The sequence below is a fragment of the Andrena cerasifolii genome, chromosome 8 (assembly GCF_050908995.1).
Source record: "Andrena cerasifolii isolate SP2316 chromosome 8, iyAndCera1_principal, whole genome shotgun sequence".
In the NCBI taxonomy this organism is placed as follows: domain Eukaryota; kingdom Metazoa; phylum Arthropoda; class Insecta; order Hymenoptera; family Andrenidae; genus Andrena; species Andrena cerasifolii.
Window position 1 is genome coordinate 15,437,327 of NC_135125.1, and position 26,398 is coordinate 15,463,724.

Below are 26,398 nucleotides of genomic sequence, written 5' to 3' on the forward strand. Positions count from 1 at the left end.
TATTATTGCTACGTCATCGCTGTCCATGCATTTCGTATCACCCGCGAGGAACGTGACCGAGGCTCGCTTCATCGTAAGCGGACACTCTCAAGACACTTCTTATAACAGTGTCTCGTGAATTCACAAATTTCCTGCCCCCTCCTCTGGCTCACAAATGTATCCCACGCGGGACTTAAGCCGAGAATCCACATGGAAGCTAAGCTGAGCTATGCTGCGCTATGCTGAGTTTTAAAAAATTAGCTTCGACGCATTGTTATGGTAGCGTTTCCACCGAAAGCTAAGCTAAGCTGTGCTACGTTTCTTTTATATTTTATGTTATAGCCAGACATAGCATAGCATAGCATAACATAACATAGCGTAGCTTAGCTTAGCTTCCCGTGGATCCCCAGCGTTACGCGAGGTTCACGGAAACTTGGAAAAAGTAGGTACTTCAAATTCCTTTTCCTGTCCACCCTGAATGCCAGCGGCAGTGGCCGCGTGGAAACACCGGTTCTCGTTCGATCACCGAAGTCAAGCATCGTGGGGCGCGTATCGGGGAAAGATGGGTGACCGTTTTTCTTCTGGTGCGTTGCTTGCTGCTGGCAACCTTACAGGGGTAGGTTTCCCCGGTTGCGAACGTTTATAATTCGTGACCGTTATGACCTTGCCCAATAGCAAAAATTCCTTACGGTGATCCCATCGAGTTAAGACGTGGTCTTTCAGACCTCACTCTGCTTTCCGTCCACCCTGTGGCCTTGCACGGTGGTCTCCTAGAGAGAGATTTAATGCTCACTCCATCTTGCTTGGTTTCAGTGCTGCTATAGAGGAAACTCTGAGGCGCAGCGCGTCAGTTGGACCTTGTATAAACCGACACTATCTGTCCACCCTGAATCTCCCAGTGCACGCTAACTAGCCCCCTCCTATTACGTTTCATTTTCTATCTAATTAGAAGCACACTGTGTCAAATAAAGTGGCTGAAAATGGTTCGCGGAACGAGCTGTTCCGAAGTTCTACGTTCGATAAGCGCGGCACTGATCGAAGGATCCCCTGACCGATGGACGAGCGAACGAGTGAGTGGCTGGGTGTGCGAGGGGGTTAAAGTGTCATCCAGCATGATACTCGCGACGAACGACAGGCTGCACGGTGATGCGGATGTCCGTGAATGTTGGGCCAGATTGTTGGCTGTCGCGCGTTGCATCCGCACGCGAATATCTGTGCGCATGCGACGCGAATCAGCGTTCCAGCGAACGCCGAGGTGCACACGAGCGAAACGCAGGCGACCCATTTAATGCACGCCGCGTGTATCCGTTGCAGCGTGGAGCTGCCAGGCTGTTTAGCCAGCCAGCGAGCTCTGCGGCTAACTGGAGTCTCCCGAGATAAACGACGCTACGGGGCTCGTCCCCAGCCGCGCGTGGCTGTATCGATAGAAACATCGCAGTTCAGGTAGTCTGATAGATTTGGTGGATGTGAGATGTCCGAGGTGTTCGGGGAAATCAGCTGCGCGGAAAATGGATGCGGATTTGGGGTGGGGAAATCACTCGAGAAGAAGGTGTCTAGGATCTTTGATCAGCAATTGCAATTGAGGCATTGAGAGCAAAAGCGGACTAACCCACATTGAAAAAAAATTAAGTTCTCCTATTTTTAGTAGGTACAGCTTATTGGAATACATTATTGCTGCTAACTCAGTTTCGCATGAACGTGAAGTTAGTCCGGTTTTGCTGATCGCTTCTAGAAGACCATACACAGTCGAACCTCGAAAACCGCTATAAGACGAAATGTTTCTTCATTCCCGTCCGCTCCGCTGTAAACACCTCTACAACTCGAAATAAAACTTCTTTAACTCGAACTATATTTTGCACGTTAAATTATGTATTCCACCTCTAGAACTCGAGTTTAGAAGAACCCCGGCCTCTAAAAGTCGAAGCTTACTTCTACATACGATGTATTACGAAATTTCGTGGAAAGATTTCGAAATTTGATTATAGGTATACAATAAACAATTGACCTTTAAAACTTGAATTTGTCCTGCTCTACAGCTTCGCAAGTCGAAAAATTAACAGTCGCACAAAGCCTCTATAAGTCGAATTTTCGTTCGTTGAACCTCCCTTACTCGAAAACCCGATAAGCCGAAACTTTTATAATTCGAAGATTTTTTCCCTTCCCTTGAGATTCGAGTTATCGACCTTCGACTGTATATCTCACAATCGGTAATAACTGTGAAAGCCACCAAGGATTACTCAGATCCTTACCAGCGAATATAGAATTTTCAAATGAAATTTTCTCACCTTCAGTCACCACAATTACAGTAGAGCGTTAATTATCCGAACCTCGATTATCCCAACCAGTGTTGCATCATCGCTAACCCCACCATTTCTTGGAAGCGTATAATAACTGTGTATTTTGCACATACAGTTTGCGTAACATACGTTACATTTCAAATTACAGCGGTATTAGGTAATTCCTATAGCCATAAACTGACAAGGGGAGGACACCATGTGGTAGACACCGAGTTTTATGAGCCTTGGCACGATGGATCTATGTCGAAAATAAGTAAATAGGTGTCCGAGCGTTTCTGCCAATGGACTTTAATAATAGAGATATTTACATGGAAGTTATTAAATAATTTATAGTGGCCGCGGGGTTTTAATGGGTAAATCCCACACTGCCCTGGCGCCCCCGGGGGATTCCCCTCTGATGGAGTCGGGGTGCCTTTTGAAGATTTCTCCAAGTTAAAAAAGAAAATTTGTAAACAAAATAATTTATAAAAAAAATTTATGAAGTTATTTTTAACGCGGAGACATCTTCAAAAGGCACCCCGTCGCCTCCAGAAGGGAATCTCCCGGAATTATTCCGAACCACCCCGGTCCCAAGTACATTGACGCTCTTCTCTATCATCGAAGATTCTATTCGAAGCCAATCAAAGAACGACATTCTTCAGCACCGATGTCACACCTCAGACCCTGTGCATCCCGCTCGGTGCACCGCGTCCACCGAGCCTCGCGGACGTTAATGAAAATTCCCGAAAACTCTGGCCCGGAATGGGGACGTCGGGGGTCACAGCGGGCTTGCACTCCTCGATATCGACTCGCCGAAGAATAGTCGACGGAAGAATAGGGAAATCGGGCCAGGGAGAACGGAGGGGTTCGGTGGTGAATACAACGGACGACGCGGAAGAGGATGAAGAGGCTGAGCCCTGAGCGAGATCTCTCGCCTGGCGTCGAGCCAGCCACCGTTCGCATCGTCATCGTGTAGTTTCCCGCTGCGCGCGGTAATAAAGATCGCCTCGCTACTCTAAATCGCTGCCTGGACCCTTTTCCAACGGCGCTGCGGCCGGGTCGCGCAGCCGAAAATCCCGAACGGGGCGCGAGGTCGGTGCGCCGAGCCCGTGGCGCGATTCGAATTTCATTCGCGGTCCGAGGCGAAGCTGAGACCTCGAACGGTAAACGGAAGCCAGGATAGCGTCTCGTGTTAATAAACAGAGTGCTCGCATGAATCACGGAGACGCGAGCGTCGACTGCCGGCCCGATTCGATTTCGCGCTCCAAGGAAATTGAAAGCTCGCGCGTCGGTAGCCAGGCGCGGCTCGGGAGTCGCGACTTAATTATAGTAATCCGTGTAATCGCTATTATTTATCGCGGCAATGGCAATCCCTGTAATTGCCGTCATTTAAGGCTGTCGTTAAATTCGGGGTATCATTAAGTTCCCTCGATCAGAATCCTCTTGATGGGATCGGCCGAGAGCTGGCAAAAGGATAACAGGGGGTGTCGGTTTTGCTTGGATAATTTATTTGGCAGCGCGGTCGCGGGATGGGGGATTAAAAATTCAGGCAACAGTGTACCTTTCGATCGGATCCCCTTGCCTGCTCGCGCGGCGGCTTCAGATCCAGAATCGTCCGCCTCGAAGGGAGAATCTCGTGTTTCGCGTGATTGCTGAGGAAGGGGGATTGAAAGCGGAGGGAACAGTGGTTTCTAGCTGGATTTTGGGGTTGGTAGTCCGCGAAGAATCGCGGCCAGGACTGATGCGCAACAAGTTTCGGGGGGCATTAACTTTCGTAATGGCAGTTTATCGCTTCTCCGTGTGAATTATCGCGAACCATTCGCCCCTGAATTAACGACGCTGCAAATTTCACGTGGCCGCGTGTAACAAACAAGTGAACACCATCGCCGAGTAAATAATCATTACTGGGCGAAATGGCGTGCTCGCTCATCGTGGCGGCCATTTGTACGTGGCGAACTCATAAACGGCATAGTGGCGTAGTAGTTTCTACAGGGTGCTTCCGGAATAGATGGCTGAAAGGTTGCGGGTTCCTTCTGGGAAGCTTAAAATACCGAGTTGTTTATCCGCGGAAATTGAAAGTGGCTGGGAAAATTTCTTTGGGGACTCATTCTTGATGAATATTGGCTCGCCCGGCGCCGTCCAGATTTAACTCTCTGAATGAATGCGTCATTTGGATCCGGAGCGGTTTCTGACGATAGATTTGGGTTAGATAATCGAGTTTGTTAACGTCAATTCAGTGGAGATTTGATTGTTTGGGATTAAGATGGATTTGGTCGCTCGTTCCCTTGGATTCCTTTCGTCTCGATGCGCAGTCGTTGGTGATCGGATAACATCTTCTCGGCTTCTTACTGTATTTATAAAAGACAATTCATTGATCCTTGAGCGAAGACTGAATTTATCCAGCTAAATATGACACGCTTTTACAGATAAAATCAGTAGAAGTTGCACGCTCGTCGGATGTTGGAACGAAGGGGGAATGAAGAAACCAGTCGCGGATAGAACAGACGAACGTCTGTTGGGAACAGACGCGGTTCCGTTGCGCAACAGCTTCGAACGGGACCACGTTAGCGCGATCCATCCCGGCGCACGGAAACACGCGTCGACGATTAACCGCGTTATCCCTATTTGCATGCGGTGTTTACACGCGTGGTTAATTATGCGCGATGCGTCCGCGATTATTAAGTTATTACGCGGCCGAGCGTTGCGGGAAAATGAGGAAAGAAACGAACTGGCCTCGGGGGATGAAGCTGCAGGAATAGTCGCTGGAGAATCGTTGGTTGCGGTCGTGATTCACAATTTGCGCGATCAATAGCGCGAGAGTGTTACGTAATGTCGACAGGCGCTTTGAATCTTCTTACGGGTCGAATCGCGAAGGAAGGCACCTGAGCTCTGAGGACCTAGTGGTCTGTGGAGCTCAGGGTCGGAAGGACTAGTGGCTCGAGGAATGAAGGAGGTACGTGCCCACTCGAGTGGACACGTACCTTAAGAAACTATTTAGCGATCTGGGGACTTACTAACCTGAGGGTATAGTGATCTAAGAATCCACTGATCTATAGACCACCCCTCTCGAGAAACTAACCTTGACAGTTCCCTCCCATTTTGTACTGGGAGCTTAGAGCAAGCAAAAGTATCACAGTTAACATCTACAGAGCTACAACTAACAGCTAATTCGAATCAGGCTTGTTCAATTCCGTTGGCCACTGCAATGCAGCTCCTCTGCTCCAAAAGAACTGCACGCACTTATACAGAGGAGGGTGCAGGATCAACAACCCGTATAGTTTAGACTCAAGGGGAACGCGACAGCGAAACGTAACGTTGAATAATGAACCAACACGAACATGTAAAGCGTTACCTGAAAGTTACACCGGGTTATGCAGGGTTAACTGGTAAAGTGGTTATAATGCGCTAGTGCGTCATGCACACCGGCCTTGGCGCGGTGCATATGACGTATGGGCACATCGTGCGCGCTAACTTTTTCCGCGTTTGATGGCAACGTTTCTGCCAAGCTCGACCGCGCGATACCATCGTGTCCCTTAGAATCTATACTCTTCCATTCAGCTCTCCTTTTCCGACCCTTCCTGGCCAATTCCAGGAAACTTCCCGCTCGACGATTCCAACGATACTACTTCTAACATCCACGCACACCATCCCCGTTTAATCGAGCGTACGCCAAACTACTTTCCAACCCGCGGATTTTCCATCTCACGGTGTCCACGCGTGTCTCCGAGGGAGGAGCCGAAATTCCATCGTCGATACGTTCGCGTCAGATATTATTCGAAAGCTTAGGCACTGATACACGCGTCCGCGTCTACAGTACAGGAATAATCGCACGCTAATTAGACTGTCACGTGTCGCAGGCAGCGAAGGCCGGGACCCGGACGTTTAATCGAATTAGTAAGGCACTCAAGCGTGCCGGAGGGGCGCTCAAATAGAAACCCACCCCGAGACTCGATGGTGTTTCGATCTGTTTTGTCTCTGGCTCGTGTAGTCCACCCTCCCTGTACGCTCCTGCCTCCGCTAAATCAATTTTGTCCTCCGTTCGACTTCAGCCTCGTCCGGGGTCCTCCTCGATTTTTTAATCGACCTTCGGCGGTCCGCGCTTGTCCACTGGACGAAACGACCCTCCTCGCCTGACGTTCGCGACATTTTTGTACGCGACGTAACGAGCCATGCGCGTCGACTCACAAACGTCAGTCACGATGGACATTTAGAATGGATCTCTTTGATAAATTCCCAAAAAACGTTCTACACCCACAATTACTCTGCGTCTTACTTCTGCATCGAAAGTTCAGGATCCTCTGCAAGCGACACTTTACGCTGGCCGTGGTTATGATAGCGCTATCTATGCCAACCGAGTACACCTGAGATCGTACATTCGTGGCACCAAGCGTGCGCAAGGTCCTCGGCTCGCCTGCTCGCATGCAGTCGCCATTTCATTCGACGATTCCTGCCAACGTCCAGACGGTGTCTCGCGGTCGATCCTCGCGATCGTTTACACACCTGACTGGCCTAGTGCAGGTCCGATCGAAACGCGGGCATGCACGCTCACGTTCCCGTGTTATTCGCCGCCGTGTAAGTGGGAACGTACACACGGGTTGCATGAGTTAGGTCGCACGGCTGACCCAGATAGACGCTGAGCGTCGCCGTCGTCGCCGTACGAAGCGAAACGCGATTGGAAGAGCTGCTCTAGATTTCGCCGCGTTTATCAATCCCCCTGCGTTATCGATGGGCGCCGCGCGAAATCCCACCGGGGCGGCGAAATCGTCACGCGAGACGGCGATCGCGAGGCGCCGATCGATCGTTCCACTGTGCGGCACGTGTCGCGAGATAAAATTCAACGGGATGGTCGATCTTGGTTACGTATGCCTCAGCGCTGGATTTTCCATTTATGTTGTATCGTTCGCAAAATACTCTCGTCTCATGTCCCGCCTTATCTCTATAATATTCTTCGCAATAATCTTTCTTACCATGGGCCTAATTCTTTTTCTACTCGACATCTAAATTTGAATCATCCTTTGCTTATATTTCGGCTCATTACTATAATTCCCTCCCACCTGATATTCGAGGTTTAAATTCGTTTCCTGATTTTAAATGTAAAGCTCGGCGATGTATATGGTTACATTATGCGTCACAATAACTTTCTAGTTTCGTAATGGAGAATTAAGAAATTGGCGTCCAAAGTTGAACTATGGAAATTAGCTAAATTTTTTAATCATTCTGCGACGTAAAAGAGGAAAAAAACAACGAAAATGTGTGATTCTAGTTCGGGCCATAGCGACAGTCATGCCGATTACAAACATCCTTGATACCATCGCCCCAGATACACATGGTTCCTCCAAAATCGACCACGCAGTCGAGGCGTCTTTTTTTTCAAACCGCAAATTACACTCCCTTATTGTGGAGCAGGCAAGCATTAAAAAATTGGAAAAAATTGGTTGCAGTCCCAAAACACATATTAATAAATTGAAAAAAACCTTGAATTTCGTAAACACATTCTTCTTGTGACAAGCAAAGTTCTAAACAGCGGTACTTTATCAGGACGTCACAGTGTAAAGAGCCCTTAAAACCAATATCGACCAGATTTGTCCGAACCAGCATAGAATTCTAAACAAATCAGGTTTATTCTGATAAAATAAATAATATCAGTATTAGTTTTAACAGCTGTTTTATATTAGGTGAGCCGACTGTCCTCAATTTACCCCACATGGATGCATTCTGCAGAATTTTTGGGACACTGTTGCATTAAAACCGGGGGTGGACCAAGGCGCACAGTCATTTTGAGTGCGCAGCACCCACTGGCCATTGAAAAGCACATATGCTGGCACATATCCCTGCAGTATCTCAGGTATACACTACCCCACTTCGTTACGCGATCTTCCGAAGCGCCAGCTTGATCAACCCCGACTCTCTACAGCTTTCTCAATCCTCCGTAGTCCCAATTTCGTGTCTAATTGGCTCGTATCTGTCCCATCAGCGCCCCGTGGGCACAGAGGCACCCCGAAGGGGCCTTGGAAATCCGCGGCGACGACGCCCGGGGTCGCGGGACGGCGATCGTGCGTAGAGTTCCAGCCAACGAACAGACGGAGAACAGAGAGACTATGGCAGTATCCGGCACGAACGTGCGCATAAGTGCACGCTGGAATGCCCCGCGTAGCAGCGGTGCATACTTAGCGGTGCATACGTTCCGCAACACACCGACGCGCTCGCACACGCGCGCGCCCTTGCCACAGGCTTAGAGAGACGGGCGAACGAGCGGGCAGAAGCAGGATCTGCCTGTGCGCGCGTGTGCGTAGGCATGTGCAAGCGCAAGGTCGTGTCTCGGGGTTGGGAATTCGGACTACCAAGGGTTCCCACCCCTTCGTATTGCACCAGAATTCTGACACTACCTGCACGCACACAGCCGCCGTGTAACAGGCAACAGGGATCGTGTGCTCGTGCGCGCGAGAGAGAGAGGGGGAGAGGGGCGGTGGGAGGTTGGGAGGGAGAAAACGAGAGGGGCACTACGTCTCGGTTCGTTCCGAGGTATCCTTCGGGAATACCTACCGGGTGAGCCTAAGGGAATTCGCCCCCGTGGTTCTCGATGGAGCTTGTTCTCTGGCTCCCCGTTGGTAGTTGATTAGTTGCTGGACGCGTTGTTAGCTGGACGTTTGGAAATAAAGCCGCGTTTCGAAAGACGAGCGAGACTTGCGCGGGGGAAAGTCTAGGGTTACCTTGTGCTGCCGGCAGAATGAGTTAATCTGTGGTTGATAGTTTCTCAATTCAGGGGTAATTTAGGGGATTTTAGAGAAAGAAAGTTCGAAGGGGATGCACATTAATACCTACGTTACGAAAGACTATAGGTACTACCCTACACGACGAAGTTACTACAGTAAGACCCGACTCGACGCGGGGTACACGTTCCGATAAGTTCCAGCGCTAAACGAAACAGCGTTAAACGAGGTTTTACTGTAATTGATATTCCCCAATTCTGTTTCAGACCCTCCGAACGAGATGCCCAGTTGAGAACCTATGGGAACGGCTACAGAGGACGCGAACCTGTACGAATTCGCGAGGCTCACCCGTTACGTACCCAGGCTGATCTGTTCGCGTAATATTATAGTCCGGTGAGCAGTAATCTGGGTTACGCCCTCCCCTCGATTCATAAGAACCACGCGTTGAAGTGGGAGAGACCGTGATTTCTCTCCCATTCTCTCTCCTTTCCTCTCACCATGGCATCCCTTCCCTATCTTTTCCCTTTTCCCTGTGTTTCCCTCTCTCGCTCCCTCCCCAGCCCCCGTCTCTCTCCCCGTGACTAGCTTTTCCTGTCGTATTACTTCCTCCTTCATCCTCCCTTTCTCCCCTACTGTTCTGTCTCTTCTTCTCCGTCTTTCTGCTCTCTTCCTGCCCCCTGGCATTTTTCTACGCCCTCCTCCATTTCCCTTCTCATTATTCCGACCCCCTCACCGCCTCCCGAATTTCACTTCCTCTGGATCTGTTCCAGCGAATCAAATTGACATTTTCTCACCAAGTGGCGCGGAGATGGCAACGTTTGCCCGACGAAGGCGAGCCGACGATCGGAATTTCGATGCACAGCGGGTCGTAGATAGCGCAAGTAGAATTTCAATCTACGAATCACAATTGAAACGAGCTCCGAAGTCAAAAACTTGTTGCTGGTACACGACGAACTTCTAAGTAGCGGGATAAGCTTCGCTTACTCGAGACTCTTATTACGTCCTCTGGAAATCACGTTTTTGGTTTCACTCTGCGCAGCCTGCGCGCCTTCGAAACGTCCCTGGTCTCTTTTCCCGCGAGCAATTCTCCCGACTATCGTTCGGCGCGCCTCCAGGCGTTTCCGCGTTACAAAATCCTGCTCGAGCGATCGCGCTCGCCACCGGTGGAAGCGAATTTTTTCTCCCAAAGCGTTCTACTTCACTCCGCCGTACTTTTTCGCCGGTGCTCCACTTTCCCGCATTAATTCTGAATTTACGATCGTTCGGCGGCGAAGTTCGCGCGCCGCGGTACGTACAAATATTTTCAGATATGCCTCGCGACGAGCCGCTGCTTGCACCGTCTCTCAGGTTTAATTAGCTTTTGCCAGTAATAAATTACAGTCGACGGGGATAATAGCGTATATATCATTCTGTGTTCGAGGAGCTCCTTTCGAGGATCATTCGTCGAACACAGTGGTCTAGATTCCGGGGACTTGGGAATGAACTTTAACGTCGCTCGGATCAAATCGAAATTGATCTCTAAGGGGACACCTCCGAAGAACCTATCTACGTTTATCTAATCACCTTACCGTAGTAATAAAGCGTACGTAATAACAACATCAACTGCGTTTTTTATTACCCTTTCCCTAACATCCAAAATCTGGGAAAAAATTAATATCGTATCATAAATAATTTTTTTTAGATTATAATTCTTGACAGTGAGCGAAATTTTTTCTAGGCGTTTGTTGAGTAACAAAAGCTTTAGGGTAGGTGTACCGTTTGCGGCCATTACACCGTTTTTGGCCATGTGCATAATTATCTTAGTTTTAAACTGTTTGCAGATCATTATTACGTGGAGAATTTCGCATCATAAATATTTTGTTTAGTATACCGCCAGAAGTATAAGGTTATATTTATTGCTTACACGAAAATATATTACATTTTGAAGAAGTGGCCAACACTGGTACAATACGCTATAGGTCGCCGCTTGACGTTTTTAGCTGCTTATAATTTAGCGAATTTTACTGTAAACCAAGCGGCATTTTATTCAGAAAAGATAGTACTTTCGGAAAATGCAATAAAAAATCGATTTTTCAACTGCCTAGTCCCCTTAAGGTGGCCGCAAATGGCGCATCTACCCTACTTACTTTTTACCGCTTTACCAAAAAGTTCCTCTTTTGCTTTGGGGTTGTTATCGATTTCAATTTTCTCTTTCTATGAAATTTGCCGCTCTGGTCAGTTGCCTTGCTTTCGACCCCCTAAGTAGATCGTGCCTTGAGCATAAGTCGTAGAAAAACAGCACGACGTAGCTGAGCGTGGCTCCAATTCGCGTGCCTCCCTCTTCCCATCCTCTTTTACAGGGACGACGAGCTGGACACCGGCGAATTTATCGAGCAAATCAAGACCAAGGGTCGTAAAAGGGGCGAGATCGCGTGCAGCCGTGGACTTCCAGCGGGGCGCAGAAAAGTCGAATGGAACGGCTGCTTTTAGGTCGAATTAAAACGAAGGCGCCTCAATTAAAAGCGGCTTGCCGAATTAAAAGGGGTTTTATCGACGGACGCGAGGTGTCCGTGTTGCCCAGTACCCTTTCATTAACTCGAGATGCTCCTCGTCCTTGGTGCTTCGCACAAGGCCCAATGATAAACGCTACGTTGGAGCGTCTCGTCCCTACGAGCCCTTGGGAGCTCGAACTGACCGGCGTATGCCCGTACGCCCAGAAAAATCCCGTAATCCTCTGCTGGCTCACAAAAAGATGAAAAAGAGCAGCCTATCACAAAAGAAGCTAACGGAACCGCTTGCGTTCACTGGACGAAGATGAACGTTAACGGTGTTCGCTGTCGGAGGTTTCACCGCGCTAAATACACAGCCGACACGTTCCTCTATCGCCTGTTGCGCTCGCCTTGCTCCGTACGGGCGTCGCGAGGCGAGCAAAAATCGTGGCAGCGACCTCGGAAATGGCCCCTTTGCTCGCGATTGCAGTTGTGTCGTGGGTACGAGCTTCGTGGATGGAATAACGAATATGATATGAGTTATGCTTTATACTTAATAATGCTTTAAATTTTCGGCAGCTTTTGCTTTTTAAGCCTGCAATGGAACTATGGCTTGGTGGTTTTGACGATTGTATAATGTAAGAGGTGCTCCATGGGTTGGTAATTTTTTGCAAAATGAAGATCACAAAAGTATGGGATTCAGACTGCGTTTAAATAATTCTTTGTCATTTTGAGGGTTGGTAGCTTTCTGCGTAACTAGGTCCAAGTGGCGTAATATGGTGAAGCTCTTGTGAGAAATTAGAGTTACTGGGTGAAAAATTGGTAGCGATCAGGGCAGTGATTGAAACAGGAGGCTGTTAGGGTCTGGTGCAGTTACGTTGCAGTTAGTTTTGTTATTGATAGCGCATCTCACAGCCAACGAAGTCGATCCCACACAGATTCTCTTTCTCTCTTTATCAACGCACTATCCGTCCGTGAACAGAAGCTACTCTGAGGGGAAGGAGAACAGTTTTTCATTGAAGAAAGTCGAGAAAGGATCGAGGAAGGGACAGAGGGGAGAACCCTGCCCCGTTCACTGTGGGAATTTGTAATTGCACGACAATACCCCGGCCGCAGCGTGGGGGACTTCTCTTTAGGGGTTAGGGAAGATGATCGTCTGTTTAGAAAGTGCTGTCAATGCATGCGACGGGGAAGCATGGATTTAGATTGGCAGATCGACCGTCGAGAAGCGCTGCAAGACAGGTTTTAGGGGGTAGGTTACCTTCAAAGTTTTCGAAGAGTGGTTTTTAGGATGTTAGCATATTCCGATAGCTACATCTTTTCTGCGAATTTTAAGCGCAACCAGGCCCCGAAATTCCAAAAACTGATGGAATTACGGTAAAAAATGTACGAGCCTGCGCATGAGATCGGATAACGATATCCAACTTTAAACGTTTTCCAAAACGGTGAACATAAAATCTTGAAAACCGCTCGAACGATTTGAATGGAAATTTACAGAACGCTGCTGGAAACTATTCCCTTCCAAGTATTGGGAGCACATTTTCAATATAAATTCTTAAAAAAAGAGAAAAATATTTCTAAAAATTGTATTAATTTGTTTATCAAAATTTCGCTTCGTGCACAAGATGGAGACTGTCTTACAGATTATAAAAATGCTTTTACTTTGTGTTTTAGGTAATTCACCTGTCGGTGAAAAAACGGGTGCATCGCATACACGCTCTCACATTTATGTTTACAACTTTTTTCCTATAAATATATTTAAAATTTCCTTTTCGCGCATTAAAGTCAACGAAATGACGCTTAAAAATTAAAACAAAAATTATCTCTATATTCATTTATTACTTCAGAATATGCGCTTGAAGAAGGGCCGGATTTTGGGCTGTCGAGGGTAACCTACCCCTTTAATTTCACCACGTCAAACACGTTGATCCTTCCTAATTCTATCTTTAACGTCGCAGAACATTTTCTCCATTGTACTATCCTATAAACTCCCTCAAAGAGCGCTAAAATATTCAAACATTTGGACCACTTACGTTCCATGCACTTTCTACTCACCGCGACTCAAACTCTAGCATCTCTTTTCCACTTTTCACCTTCCAGCAATCCTTCCACCATCCCAGGGGCGTCCGGAGACTTTTTTCCAGGGAGCGGGGAGGGGGGGGGGCAACTTTGGGATGATGGTAAAGAAAAATTTAAAGTTTTTTAGTACAAACTTAATAAAGATCAGTTTTGAAAAATAAGCGATTTTTTCTCAAAAGCCAGGGGGAGGGGCAACTGCTCCTTTTGCCCCCCTCCCCTGCGGACGCCCATGCACCATCCCCAAATTATCAATGTCCAACCCCGTCGCTCCTAAAAATTGCCTACAATCCAAAGAACCACCTCGGCCGCAGAGAGCCGCGAAGGTTTCCCCGCTCGCGTCAAGCAGCTCGTACCATTAAAATTACCCCGGACATTAATGAACCGATCGAGCAGGAGGCCTTCGTGTGCGGCGAGCGACGGCCAAGCCTCTCTCCTCCGCGCTCCTTCCTCCTCGCTTCTTTTTCTTCCTCCTGCAGCGTCCCGCTTCGAGATTTATTAACACGCGGGCCTGTACACGCGCTGCGAATTACGGACATCCCGTTCGCTGGACGCGCGAGCGTCCGCCCGTCACTCCGCTCCCTTATTTGCACACAATGCGACTTATGAAAAATATCTGTATTAAATAACCGCGTTTTCGACGTGGCCGCCTCATTGTTCGCCGCCCGAGCCCCGTTGAATCACCCGCGCGATGACTCCTCGCGATCGTCAACGACCTGGAGGCAACTCGTGGACACAGGTGTACCGAGTAGTGGCGTCAGCCTCCAGAGCGTGGATTCGCGTACAGCCCACTGCATTCTGGGGAACTCTGCGGGGGTTTTGGATTCCAGGTGTACGATGGTGATCTGCGGTAGTTTGGTATTGGGGTGTAACTGGGTCGGGTGGTTGATAGTTGAAGACTTTTAAAAGACACTGCCTTCAACCACCATCGAGGCTTGATCTCCTCTGCAAACCTCGCTATTTCTTCTCGACGTATTATTATTTCTCGTCGAAAATATTAGGTCAGATCGGGGCTGGGAAAACGTATCAACTGGCCGCGGTCTCCCCTGCTCGGGGCATGTCTCGAACTCCAAAATGTTTTTTTTTCAAAGTCATGGTTTTCGTTTAATTACACGTGATAGCGGTCATCGGCAGAGGAAACTACGTACTTTAAGCGAGAGTCATTCATAGTACTGAATATGCAATGCAAAAAATAAAATAAAAAAAGGAAAAATGTGACACCTAGGTCTCCCCTAGGTCGGATCAAGGGGCACCAATATGGCGCTGATATTTTTCTAAATCTACAGAAGCCTGCTGAGTAGCGTTTCCCCAGTAAAGTCTACTTCAGAATAATAACAGAGACAGTCAGCGATAGGTCTCGTTTTAATTGAGAACGATAAGCAGTCGAAAGGAATCGCTGCTCGCGAATCGATCGTGAATTGCAAGCAGAGTCGCCGACCAACACCGCTCGCCCTACAAATCCACGAATCATGGGAAACGGCCAATTCTCAGCATCCGGTGACTTCCAATTACGTCGCATTGTGCCTAAGGAGTCCTCTCCGTTCCCGTTCTCGGCGCGACGAAGGGAAAAAGACAGAGGAAAGAAGAACGGAGGCAGCAGGAAAAAAGGAACTCGATCGCGACGCGCTCCCGTATTAGAAGGCTGTACAATGAAGAGGGGTGTCTGCTATTTCTTACACAGTCGGTGAGCGCGCTTGTGTGCGGCACTGGAAGCCAGCTAACTTTTCACGTGCCTCTAAATAAGGGGTTCGACACACCTTCTGACACATGTCAGTCACACTCGAATCTGGCGAATCATCCGGCCACGGGTTTCCAAAGACAAAAAGGACCAAGGGAGAGGGCGAACTCTCGCGTCTGAATTGCCAGCTCGGTTTCTCACGAGAAGAAGCCGTAGGGTGGCTGCCTGGCCACTCGAAATGTCCCAATACTCGAATAGAGACAGTCCTGGGACTCGTTTTATCGAACTCGAAGAAGTACCTCCTTCACTGGTCGATTAGTCGAGTACTTCTTCGAGTAACTGTTGCAAATTGCAATCGATACAAGAGATACTCGAGCGTTCAACGTTCAAATTGCAACGATTCCTAATCACGCGCTGCTGGAGCATTTTTTAGAGCAAGAGCTTGATACAGATTCGAGCGATGACGATCAATCGGGAGGAGTGAATGGGATCAATGGAGGCAACGTTCCACGTCCTAAATTCCCGTTTACGATCTCGCGGTCTTGTTGCAGCAGCAGCGTCGAATAATGGTAGGAACGAGGGCGGGCACTCTCCACCGTTTCTATTTATTTGTCGGGGTCGAGGGTGTTCCGAGGGTCCGTGCCACTGCCGTGTTACAATGACTGCTATTCGAATGCTGATCGACGTGATTTCGAGATGGGGGAGTCGAGCCGCCTTCGAGCTTCGCGCGCGTGTCGTTTAGAACGCGTTTCGTGGCAAAGTTTACTAGTTTAAACAAATGTCATTTACCGGTCGATGGATATAAGTTGCTAATCCTTAAATATTGTCTTTAAGTTTCTACCTTCTTTTTACGACCTCTGCTTTGCGAAGCTTCCACTAAAGTGTCTTTACGAAGCGATTTAAGAAAAAGGTAAAAATTCTGGGACTCACCGTGGAGATTGTTCCATCCAGCAATCGAGGTTTGTGGTAAGTTTCTGTGATAAAAATGACTGATTGATTATTACTTTGCTGTGTAACAATACGAAATAAATGCTTGCAGTTTCCTTACTGTCTAACCCCGGGATATTCGTCTCGAAGAGTTGCTTAAGGCGATAATGAGATCGTAATTACGATCGGATCGAATCGCGGTGCACCTTCTTCGAGTGGCATTTATAACGCAACCCTCTGTTGGCTTTGCCAAAGAAATACGAGAACGAGGAGCCTATTACAGGGGCGAAGCGGGAATATCTTACCAAGTGGCGTCATAAATCGCGGCAGCCCTTTGGAACCCTCGATGGCGACAAATAAACACAAGCGAAACAGGGTAACTAGCAAAGGGGCCACTAAAGAAACCGACCTATCTCAGTGAAACGGAAGTTATTCTTGTTAACAGACCGACTGGAGCTTCCTGCCAAGGAAACGGCCCCTCTTAAACATCCAGCCCGCAGAATTGCCTAAATTATTTAAAAGGAAGTGAAAAAGGGAGCTGAATCTCCAACTGAAACTGACTCAGAAGCGAAGCTGAAGAAACCCACCTCGTGCTCTGTAACTGAGCAGAACGAGCTGTTAGCGTGGCTCCCACACGTTCGATTGAATAAAACCGCGTAGGTGATGAGCGCTTCTATGCTTTGCATGCCAACGAGAGGCTCGAGGGATCGCGAAGCCTTGATGAAGATCGCGGGAGCGCCACGAGGGCCATTATTTCGCTCGGCTCCGTCATCGCGTGCCGTTTGCTCCCCGGCGTCACACGGCGGCCGTGGGTCACCCGGTAGATCCCTGTTCTCATGTCGATACTGTTATCGGCTACGAGAAGATAATCGACCACTCGAGTGGGCGTGCGACCGGCTGCATCCTCGCGGAATTTATTCAGCTGTCCCCAATTGCGATGGAATTCCACGTCAACTAGGTGAATACCTTGCCACCGACGTCATCTTGCAACGTGCACACGCTTGGCAGATGAATTTCTCACACTGGGCAACGGAAGACGCAGCCCTGTTTTCAATTCTCAGCCCCCAATTTCCAACTGCGACCGAATGTACCCGAGTGGGTACCTACTCTCGCGTGTGCAAGGCAGGGCTTCGATAGGTTTCGAAAATAACTGTTTCAAACTGTTATATTATAAAGGTTCTGACTGAAACAGTTATTCGGAACCTTTATTCGGAATAACCGTTATAAAGAACCTAAATATCAGACTATATAAGTATAAGTTACGGTTCCTATATAGCTCTATAACTTTTATTTTTTAGGTTCTATAACTTTTATTTTTTAGGTTCTATAACTTTTATTTTTTAGGTTCTATAACTTTTATTTTTTAGGTTCTATAACTTTTATTTTTTAGGTTCTATAACTTTTATCTTTTAAGTTCTATATAAGTTCTAAGATTCTTGTAACGATTGTACAGAATTTGACAGTAAATGAAATCACAACATATTACAACTATAGATTACTCTGTGTAACCAAATTGTTTAAAAATTATTATAAATAAGTAAGCAAATATATATTATATACACATATGTATACACTCGGCGGTATGCAAGGATCACTTGTATAAACTATATTTCTACAGTGCACAAAAAATATAAAAGTAATCAAATTATTGCTTTTCAAATGATTTTGAAAGCGATCTTGACGACATGTTTAAAAATGCATGTCCCGCTCGTGAAGGCGATTTCAGCTATCAGACTTATCTGAACCCAAAAATGCAAACAGATCTTTGATCAATATGTCTGTCGCTATCGCTCGGACTGTATTAAGTGATTCGTCTTAAAAATTATCAAAATGCCGGGCAAAATGCAGGAAAAATGTTTTTTTCGGCTTCTTTCTTTCGCTAGAACGCAAGCGACCAAATCTGCCATTAATTCAACCCTTTACATCCCTGCTAAATGCATCCGAAGCGCGAAGGGGCTGTCGGCTCGCCACGAATGCTTCCCGTGGGAGCGCGACTTAATACGGGCACGAATCGGTCGCTATCTGGTCGCGATTCCGCGCCTCCGCCTCGACGCCCCGGCGCGGCGTTTACGTAATCGCGATTACGCGCGGCGTCCTTGCGCGGGACGTGATTCCGCGCGCGCGGGCGGGCGTATCTTTCTGTCACGCGACTCGCGTTCGCCATTACTCCAGAGGATTTTCAGCGTCCGCGGCCGTTCTCTGCGCGCCTTCGGAGCGGATAAAAAGAACCGGTTCCAGGGGCTCCGGCGTCCAAGCAGGACGGTGAAAAATATCGGCGATTCGAGATACGCGTCCCGTCGCCGTCCCTCGCGCTCCGAACGCTTCCCTCATTTCTGCCTGTGCACCTTCGTCCTCCTCTGCCCGCTTTCTTATCCTCGCGCCTCGGGGAACGGAAGCATCGGCCGCGGAAATCGAGCCAATTGTGTCACCGGCGATTGCCGATGGAATGCGTCGAAAATGCTCGCGAGAACAATTACACCTTTCAGACGCTGACGAGTTGTTAAACTGCGTACCGATCTCTTCTGCGGCGCCAGAGGGACCGCAGGAGATAAAGAGGCTGTCGTTAAAGGTTTAATTCCCCTTTTACGTCACGGCGAAGCCTCGCGTGCGCGGCGTAAAGGAGACGTCCACGGTGCCTGACCGCGTCAGCGTGACGATGAATCGTTGATGGTCTTCGAAGGGTGTTCAGAAATTTATGCAGGAATCCCGGCCGCATTCCGTCAACATGGCGACCGTGGAACGAGGGCCGAGCGGACCTCCGTCACTCGATTTCGTTGGCCCATTCACTCGGAATCATCGCTTGGCATTCAGAGAGATTAAGGATTCTCTGCGCCCCTCGGGTTGAACAGTTTCAGCACCGGTCGTTGCGACGGGGAAATTACATTGTCGGCTTCTGTACGTCGAGACACCACTGCGCGATGCTTGATCTTTAAATGGAGCAGTTGGAATGTTACCGTTCCTGTTCTTTGGATGCTCGCTTAAATTCAGATATCGAGGCTTGTCGCTAAGTCGAGAAGGAGCAGGTCTGAAAGCTGAGTAGCTGCTACTTGGAAATTTACCTAAGTACCCCCCGCTGTTTCTTTCGATCTAACAAGAGGAGGTCGCGACATCTGGGACACGGATTTTGATGAATCTCATATATGTCGTAGCGTAGGTGTAGTAGACCAATATATGTCTCACACGTTAGGTCCACTACCCCAGAGTTAGGGATTGCAAATCGGTAAATCGGTTTGAAGTTTTTTTTTTCACTGATAACGTAGTAGATGTCGACGGAATTATGCGCTATATATATGCGCTACATTGCTATACATCCAATTTTTACCGGTAAATCGACAAATTTTTACCGGTAATTTGATGACTGTGATGATTGTAGTAATTAAAGTTCAGTGTATGAATTAGGATAAGTATGATACGATTTAGGAACATTAATCCTAAATCGTACTTCTTCGAGCTTAAAGACAAATCTTTTTTATAAATATAAGTTGATTATTTTTTGTTGTTTGAGTTTATAAAACTTTTTATTCCATTAATAAAGAGTTGATTGCCACTAATTTTGTTTCAGTTTCCCTGTTATTTTTCACCTATTAAGCATTTCTTCTTAAGGGGTACGATTTAAGCAAGTTTATTCTACTTACAGGGGAAGATCCCGAACCCGGAAATTCAAAAAATTCTGAAACTTTGTGAATATGTTGGGAATTTCCTCCTGATTACAACTCCATTTTTGTTTTCTGCCCAAATTCACTCTAAGGGGGTATATTCGACCCCTGAAAATCCGGATATTTTCCGATTTTGTGTTATAACTCGTGAACTGCAAAATAATTTTTTTTACCAAATGTTAGATCTAATTAAAAGAAGTAACTTTTGTCTTGAAACTTGTTTTCTATCTGTTACAGTTCGCGAGTTATAACACAAAATCGGAGAATAACCGAATTTTCAGGGGTAAATTCCACCCCCTTGAGGTAAATTTGGGCAGCAAACAAAAATCGCGTTGTAATCAGGAGGACATTCCCTACATATTCACAAAGTTTCAGAATTTTTTGAACTTTCGGGTTCGGGGTCTTCCCTTGTTAGAACCTTACAAGGTCGAATACACGCACAGAGACCTTGATTACTGGCTACTTAGTTTCATCGTTACAGCCCGAGCAGAGAAAGTGTACCAGAGTCCGAGCAAACGGTGCCTTACGCTGCTGCTTCGCTTTTCTAATAACCAGCTGCGAGAAGAGCTACTTTGCCCTCCAACGCGTGTTTACGTTCCTCGTTCGCGAAATTTTTCCTACCCCTCGTCCAGCCGTTATACGGAGAGCGGAAAGGAGTCCGCCAACATCAAAAGAAGGAATACATTATCCTCTGGCAACCGCCCAAGGAAATCGGTCTACGCCTGGCTGGCGTTTCTGCCTCGGCATGCAACTCCGCAACTATATGCATATCCATTGGGATCGCGAGATTCCGAGTGCGATTCCACTGCCATCCATTTTCTCGTCCCAGCTACAGATTCTTGGAAATCCATCGGCGATCCCCGATGCTTCGCGATCACGAAATTTCCAACCTATCATCCATCAACCTGCCCACTACTGTCTCCTCATTCCTAAAACAACAGTCGCACCACCTAATCATCCGCGACCAAGTTCTCGAGGACACGTAACGAAAATAAGCTCTCTATTAAAAAAGCATTGCTTCACAATCTCGCCGTTACGTAACACCTATCCTTCGCTGATCACTTTAATACCCTCCAATTAAGACAGCAAAAATAAAGCCCGACAGCTCCCTCCACCCCCTGCAACCTTGCCAGCGTTAATCCCCCTTGAAATCGATCTGAGAAATGGTAGCGGGAGTGGAACTCCACGATTGGCAATCCTCTTCGCAGCCTAACCCTCCGAGATCAGGCCACCGGATGCACGGAGGCTGCTGGACGCACGGCTGGAAATCGCGGGCAGATGAACTGGTCGAAAGGTGGGCTAATCTTACGACGCACGTCGGGCTACCCGTCGCAACAGCCGCACCTACCGGGCCGCTTTTATTACCAGCGGTTCCTCAGGCTCGCGTCGACCGGCCGCAATATGGTGAGCGACCCTCCGCGGCGCCAACAGGCATTGATTTCACGCGTGGGCCAGGATACGTCGTTGGGGGCATATCGATCGCGGCCCCCTGCACCGTTTCTCGCCTTCTTCGCCGCACTTTTCAACCCCCCGTAACGAATGGATAACGCGCGAGCTATCAGCGATGACAAGTGGCGAGGAACAGGTACCGTTTCTCTCCGGTGCGATCGTTTTGCGCCACGAGTAGGTGCATACTCTCGTCCCGGGGACGAAACATGTCACGAGTGTGAGCCAGGTAATTGGAATACCCGAAGTGTCTCCTAAGTAGCCGGGTATCTAGGTAATCTTCGCGTCGAGTCTTCTAGATCTTCGTTTATCCTTTATGTAAATGAAGGGGCAGCTGCGTTTGCGTCGAGAGCAGGTTATTTACAGTTGTTGATGGGACTTTTATATTTCGTTAATAGCTGCTGAGGATCCTTGTGCGGTTACAAGTTAATACCATGATTACTGTATCAAGAGGCCCTCTCGGCTGCCAGGCGAGGTCACGGTCTCCTCGGGATGCTAGTGAACCGGAGTTTGTGGGTCGACGTTGTCTAGGATATGCAGTCCTAGCTTCGCTTGCATCGCCCAGCGAGGGGGTGGCTTTCGAGGGTGCAGCGGAAAGATATCGGGAGGAAAAATCGGGCCGCGAGCCAACGAGCGTATCAGCGGCCACGGCTAGCTGGCATATCGGGGTCATCGCGCGTTATTTCGAGACCTCTTTCGCGTCGCTGCCGACGATACGGAGCGCACGATGATTAACCGTAACCAAAAAGGAGGAAAGATTGCGGGGAGACAACGGGCTGAAGCGAAACGGCGCGGTAATTAACCCACTTGCACCTCCTGCAGCCTCGGCCACGAAAATACCATGCGAAATTTACTGTTCGCCCGAATGTATCGCGTCATCGTTGATTCGGAGTCAGTGACACGGTTCCATCATTCTCGCGGGTTCTTGTCAAATTAATGGGAATTCTCCCTGGCATTGTCGATCCACGATCTAATCAAAATATTGCATCGCAGAATTATCTAACGATGGCGGAGAATAAGTGTAGCGTGGAAATGCTTAAGTTGTTCCTTTCAAGTTTCTTTTATTTAGTTACTTGTTCCTCGCACTTTTTTCTTTTAATTCTTTGTTAATAGTAGTTGTCTTTGTATTGCGTGGAATATATTGCAAAAATATTTGCGCAGGAAAAAATAATGTTTCCGCCCGGGATCGAACCGGGGACCTTCCGCGTGTTAGGCGGATGTGATAACCACTACACCACGGAAACTTAGTGATTGGGAGGTCTTTCCATGCAGTAATCAATGTACTATCATTTAATTACTGTACTGTGTATTTAATGTAACTTGTGTATTCATGCGCTGATGCGATAAATGATACGGTTTGCAACGTTATTATTAGAAAACGTGTTTATTACATAAATATACTAAAATAAGGAATAAAGAGAAAGAAATAAAATAGCGCAAACGCGAGGTTCGATAGTGACACTGTTTTGCAACATAACCTTAATAATTTGTCCACTAGAAAGAGAAAGTTAAAATCAATAAACACCAATAAAAAAGTGAAACTTTTTGAAAAAGCAGTAAAGAAGTAGGTAACGCGTGTTTGAATTTAGTTTCAAACGATTAAATTCTTCATAAATCACTCATGAAAGTTTTTAAAGTTGAAAATGTTTTTAAAAATTTTCTAATGTATTTTGCGATTTTGTGTTTACGTTATTTTTTTTGTATAAGAGTTATGCTTTTCTAGAAGATTTAAAAAATAGTTATCTAGCTCATACTTGTATATTTTATTTCGTTTTGTTACTGTTTTTTTATCAATATTAAATTTCGTGTACAACAAGGGGCTGTTGTTATTCAACAAATACCTACAAAAACTTTAATTCACTGTCAAAAATGGTATTTTATAATAATTATTTGTAATTCAATATAACGGGCGACAAAAATCATTTTTGCCTTTGCTAATAACGAACTTATGAATGAATTGTGTCTCAACTTTGAAAGTGAACGCTCAGAAGCAAGTAATGGAGACAGTGTTGCTAAAAGAAAATAAAAAATATAGAAAATGCGTGAATAGATGTCAGATACCAGTGGTGAGTTTCCGAAATGTCTCGTGGGAAAAGGCCCAAATCGATAGCCCAGGATATAAGTAAATGCAACGTTGCATCCGATGCTCGCGTTTCAACTTCATCTCCGTGTACGTGAATGCAAAAGAGATGAAATCAAAAAATAATGTTTCCGCCCGGGATCGAACCGGGGACCTTCCGCGTGTTAGGCGGATGTGATAACCACTACACCACGGAAACTTGGTGATTACCGTTCACCGAGAGCAGTTGGGGCGGCGCGTTGGCCTGACCATTACAGCGATTATTATTACATTCGGCCTACTTTTCCTTGAATAATCCATGCAGCTTCTAGAGTGGCTTCGCGTTGAAAGTGCATACCTTCTGTGGTATAAAAATAAAAATTATGGCGGTACATCCTTTATAGTTAGAAGGGGAGGAGCAACTCTGGCATCGTGTAATCGATTTACTTGGCTGTAACCAATTATCTCAAGCCAAGAACATAATATTCTTAATTATAATACTTTTCATCCAATCAACATTAGTTGAATCAAGTTTTTACGGAAGGAAAGATCAGCGTTTTTCATTTTTCATGTTAAAGATTCAAGTAAAGGATGCTCCAAGCGTCTATACCCTTGTATCGATCCCTAAGGAATATAATCCAGTTATGTATTTAACTTCCTACGCGAGAGATCTTTAATCTTCCATTCCCCACAGAAGAAACCCAAAAACCAAAATTCAAATCCACCCAAAAAGACAAAGCCGCTCCCAGATAGAGCCTCCTCCGTCGCCATCAACTATCAACCGTTGAAAACCAGGTGTAACACCGTAAAACCGCAATCGAGTCGAAACTACGAAACGACGAGGCTCCCGACGCCACGGTCGAAACTTAAAAGGGAAAGGAAACCGCGGCAGAGGAAGGAGCAATTAATTGAATTCGCTGCTGGCCTCGGAAGCCGCGTGTCATTCGACGCACAGCAGCATCGTAAATCGAAGATCCACCCGCTGGCTGACCAATCAGAGCCGCGCACGAAATCACCGTGCGGCGGACCAGCGTCCTCGTCCTGCTCCTCTGATCCTTTCACGAGCCTTCTATTGTCCTTGACGCTCCTCCAACTCCCACGCGTTCGTCCCGAAAACCCTCGCGTCCTCTCCCCTCCCCCTTCGATCTTACGCCTCCGCGTACGGCGACGCGCGATCCTCTCGCCGAGCAAGGACCTCCGCTTCGCCTCCTGCAGCGCGAGGTCCCCGCGGCTCGTGGTCTCCTGGTAAATATTGGCTCGCGCTCCGACAACCTAAGACACGAGCTGCCAGACAGCACCGGTCGCAAGGTCGAGGACAGGATGATGCTCCCCCGGATCAAGCACGGGGACGGAGGAGAATTATCCTGCAGGAGGATGCACTGGCCGGTGGATCGACATTACGACGCGAAGGATTCTTAATATCACTTAATCGAGATTTGCCTTTGCCTAGCTAGGAGGTGGATTCTACGCGGACGTCGCCTGCGACTGTCACGAGGGTTCTTCGCCCTCGAGGACTCTGAAGGATCGCATCTCGGCCCGTGGCAAGTGTCCAGCTTTCTCGTCGAACGCTTCTTAAAGTGGCTGGGAATTTCATTGAGTTTTGTAGGGGATATCCAAGAACTTTGATCGTCTCATTCAGGAAATCCTAGGTAATGGCGATTTCAAGTTGTGGTACGATTCCACGAAGCGTCCGGCGGTCGAAGGAATTCTGTGACGCGTTCGCGTCGCAATTACTCGACTGTGCAGCGTGAAAGGCAGAGCACGAGGGGAGGGAAGGGGTGCAGGGAAAAAAGCGCAAGCAGCGGGGGTGGAATAAGCGCCGGCGCCAAACGAGTCAGTCGATAAACACCCCGACGGATCGTCGGACCACCCTCTCGGCCACCGTGAAACCCCCCTGTAGCCCAATGACATAAAACGCGGCAGGGGTGACATGCTAGGCCGACTGTGGGGGGTTGCACGGCCAGGAATTCCTTGGAAAAGGAAACCACGTATTAACTAGCCACCGCGGGCTTAACTTTTCGACATCCTCGTCGTCGTCGAGTGATCGCTTCTTCCGGGGGATGCTGATTAACGAGGGTAAAGGAGGATTTTGTTGATCGCAAGCATGTGGACAGGGGAAGATGCTGATGTACCTAGTGAACGTTGGGTGTTTCGGTGGAAATTGGGTCGAGATCTCGAGGACTTCTTGGCGGAGATTGAGTACGTGTTTAGGATACTTTGGTTGCACAATTTGCGCAGTTGTTAAACGACACTGTGTGGCAATAAAGTGTTCCTGAGGGTACAGCGTCCACTTGGAGTTATCGACTCCAAGCCAGAAGGGGATTCAGAAATCACAGGAGAGTGAAATGAACCTCGACTTGCTCTCTCTTCAAACATTCTGAGCAAAGAAACCAAACCAGCACCGACGCTAATAAGTAGGATACACTCGCAGCCACGAACTCGCGGCGCTAATGACTACAGACGCGTTCAAATAACGAGTAGTCTTAGCCTGTCTGATTAATCTTGAGTCTTCCTGTGTTTCGCTAGTCTCCATCCACCCATCTTCCATATTCTTCTTCAGCAATCTGTGGTACCACGTAACCACTGACAAAACTGGTCATCCTAGTCTTCTCATCTTTCTATGAAACCCTTCTAGGAACATCACTGGATGATCACATTCTTTTCACAGAACAGTATAACAACGCCATCACATTATGCCCACGAAGTAAGCGCCATTACACAGTGGCGATAAAAATTCCATCGTTCCTGCCATTCCCAAAGAAGACTACCAAGCTATCGTACCATTAAAAGACACTTCCCTTCAATTGCAATAACATTCTCGAAAAAGCAACGAGTAAAACTCGCAATTCAAACGGGAACTGTCCAAACAGCAAGATCACTCATGGCCAAAAGACAAGCTTACAAGTTTCTGACCGCCTGAATCCAAGTATCCATCGGACCGACAAGTGGATTTGGAAATGCAAGCTCCCAGGATGCTTGGAGGGATGAAGATCCACGGGACAGATCGAACAGCCGTCCCTGGCATCCGTAGATTGCGCTCGCGAGCCGCGGCTCGAATTTGTCAAGCAGAAATACCTACCAGCGCGGACGGCGCCTTTTGTTCCCGCGCTCGTCCTCCCTTTA

At 47.6% G+C, this 26,398-nt stretch overlaps 1 protein-coding gene and 2 non-coding genes across 3 annotated transcripts in view; 1 reads left to right on the plus strand and 2 right to left on the minus strand.

Annotated features, from left to right (window-relative positions):
* The window catches only part of LOC143372315 (ras-related protein Rab-37), a 193,123-nt gene that overhangs the window by 71,588 nt on the left and 95,137 nt on the right, over positions 1 to 26,398 (plus strand). Inside the window, exon 3 of the mRNA XM_076818369.1 lies at positions 9,232 to 10,514. The gene's annotated coding sequence lies outside the window, so the exon portion shown is untranslated. The remainder of the gene's footprint in view (positions 1 to 9,231; positions 10,515 to 26,398) is intronic.
* Trnav-aac (transfer RNA valine (anticodon AAC)) lies at positions 22,388 to 22,460 on the minus strand. The gene has a single exon. It is a non-coding gene; the product is annotated as a tRNA-Val (tRNA).
* Positions 23,423 to 23,495, minus strand: Trnav-aac (transfer RNA valine (anticodon AAC)). Its single transcript has one exon. It is a non-coding gene; the product is annotated as a tRNA-Val (tRNA).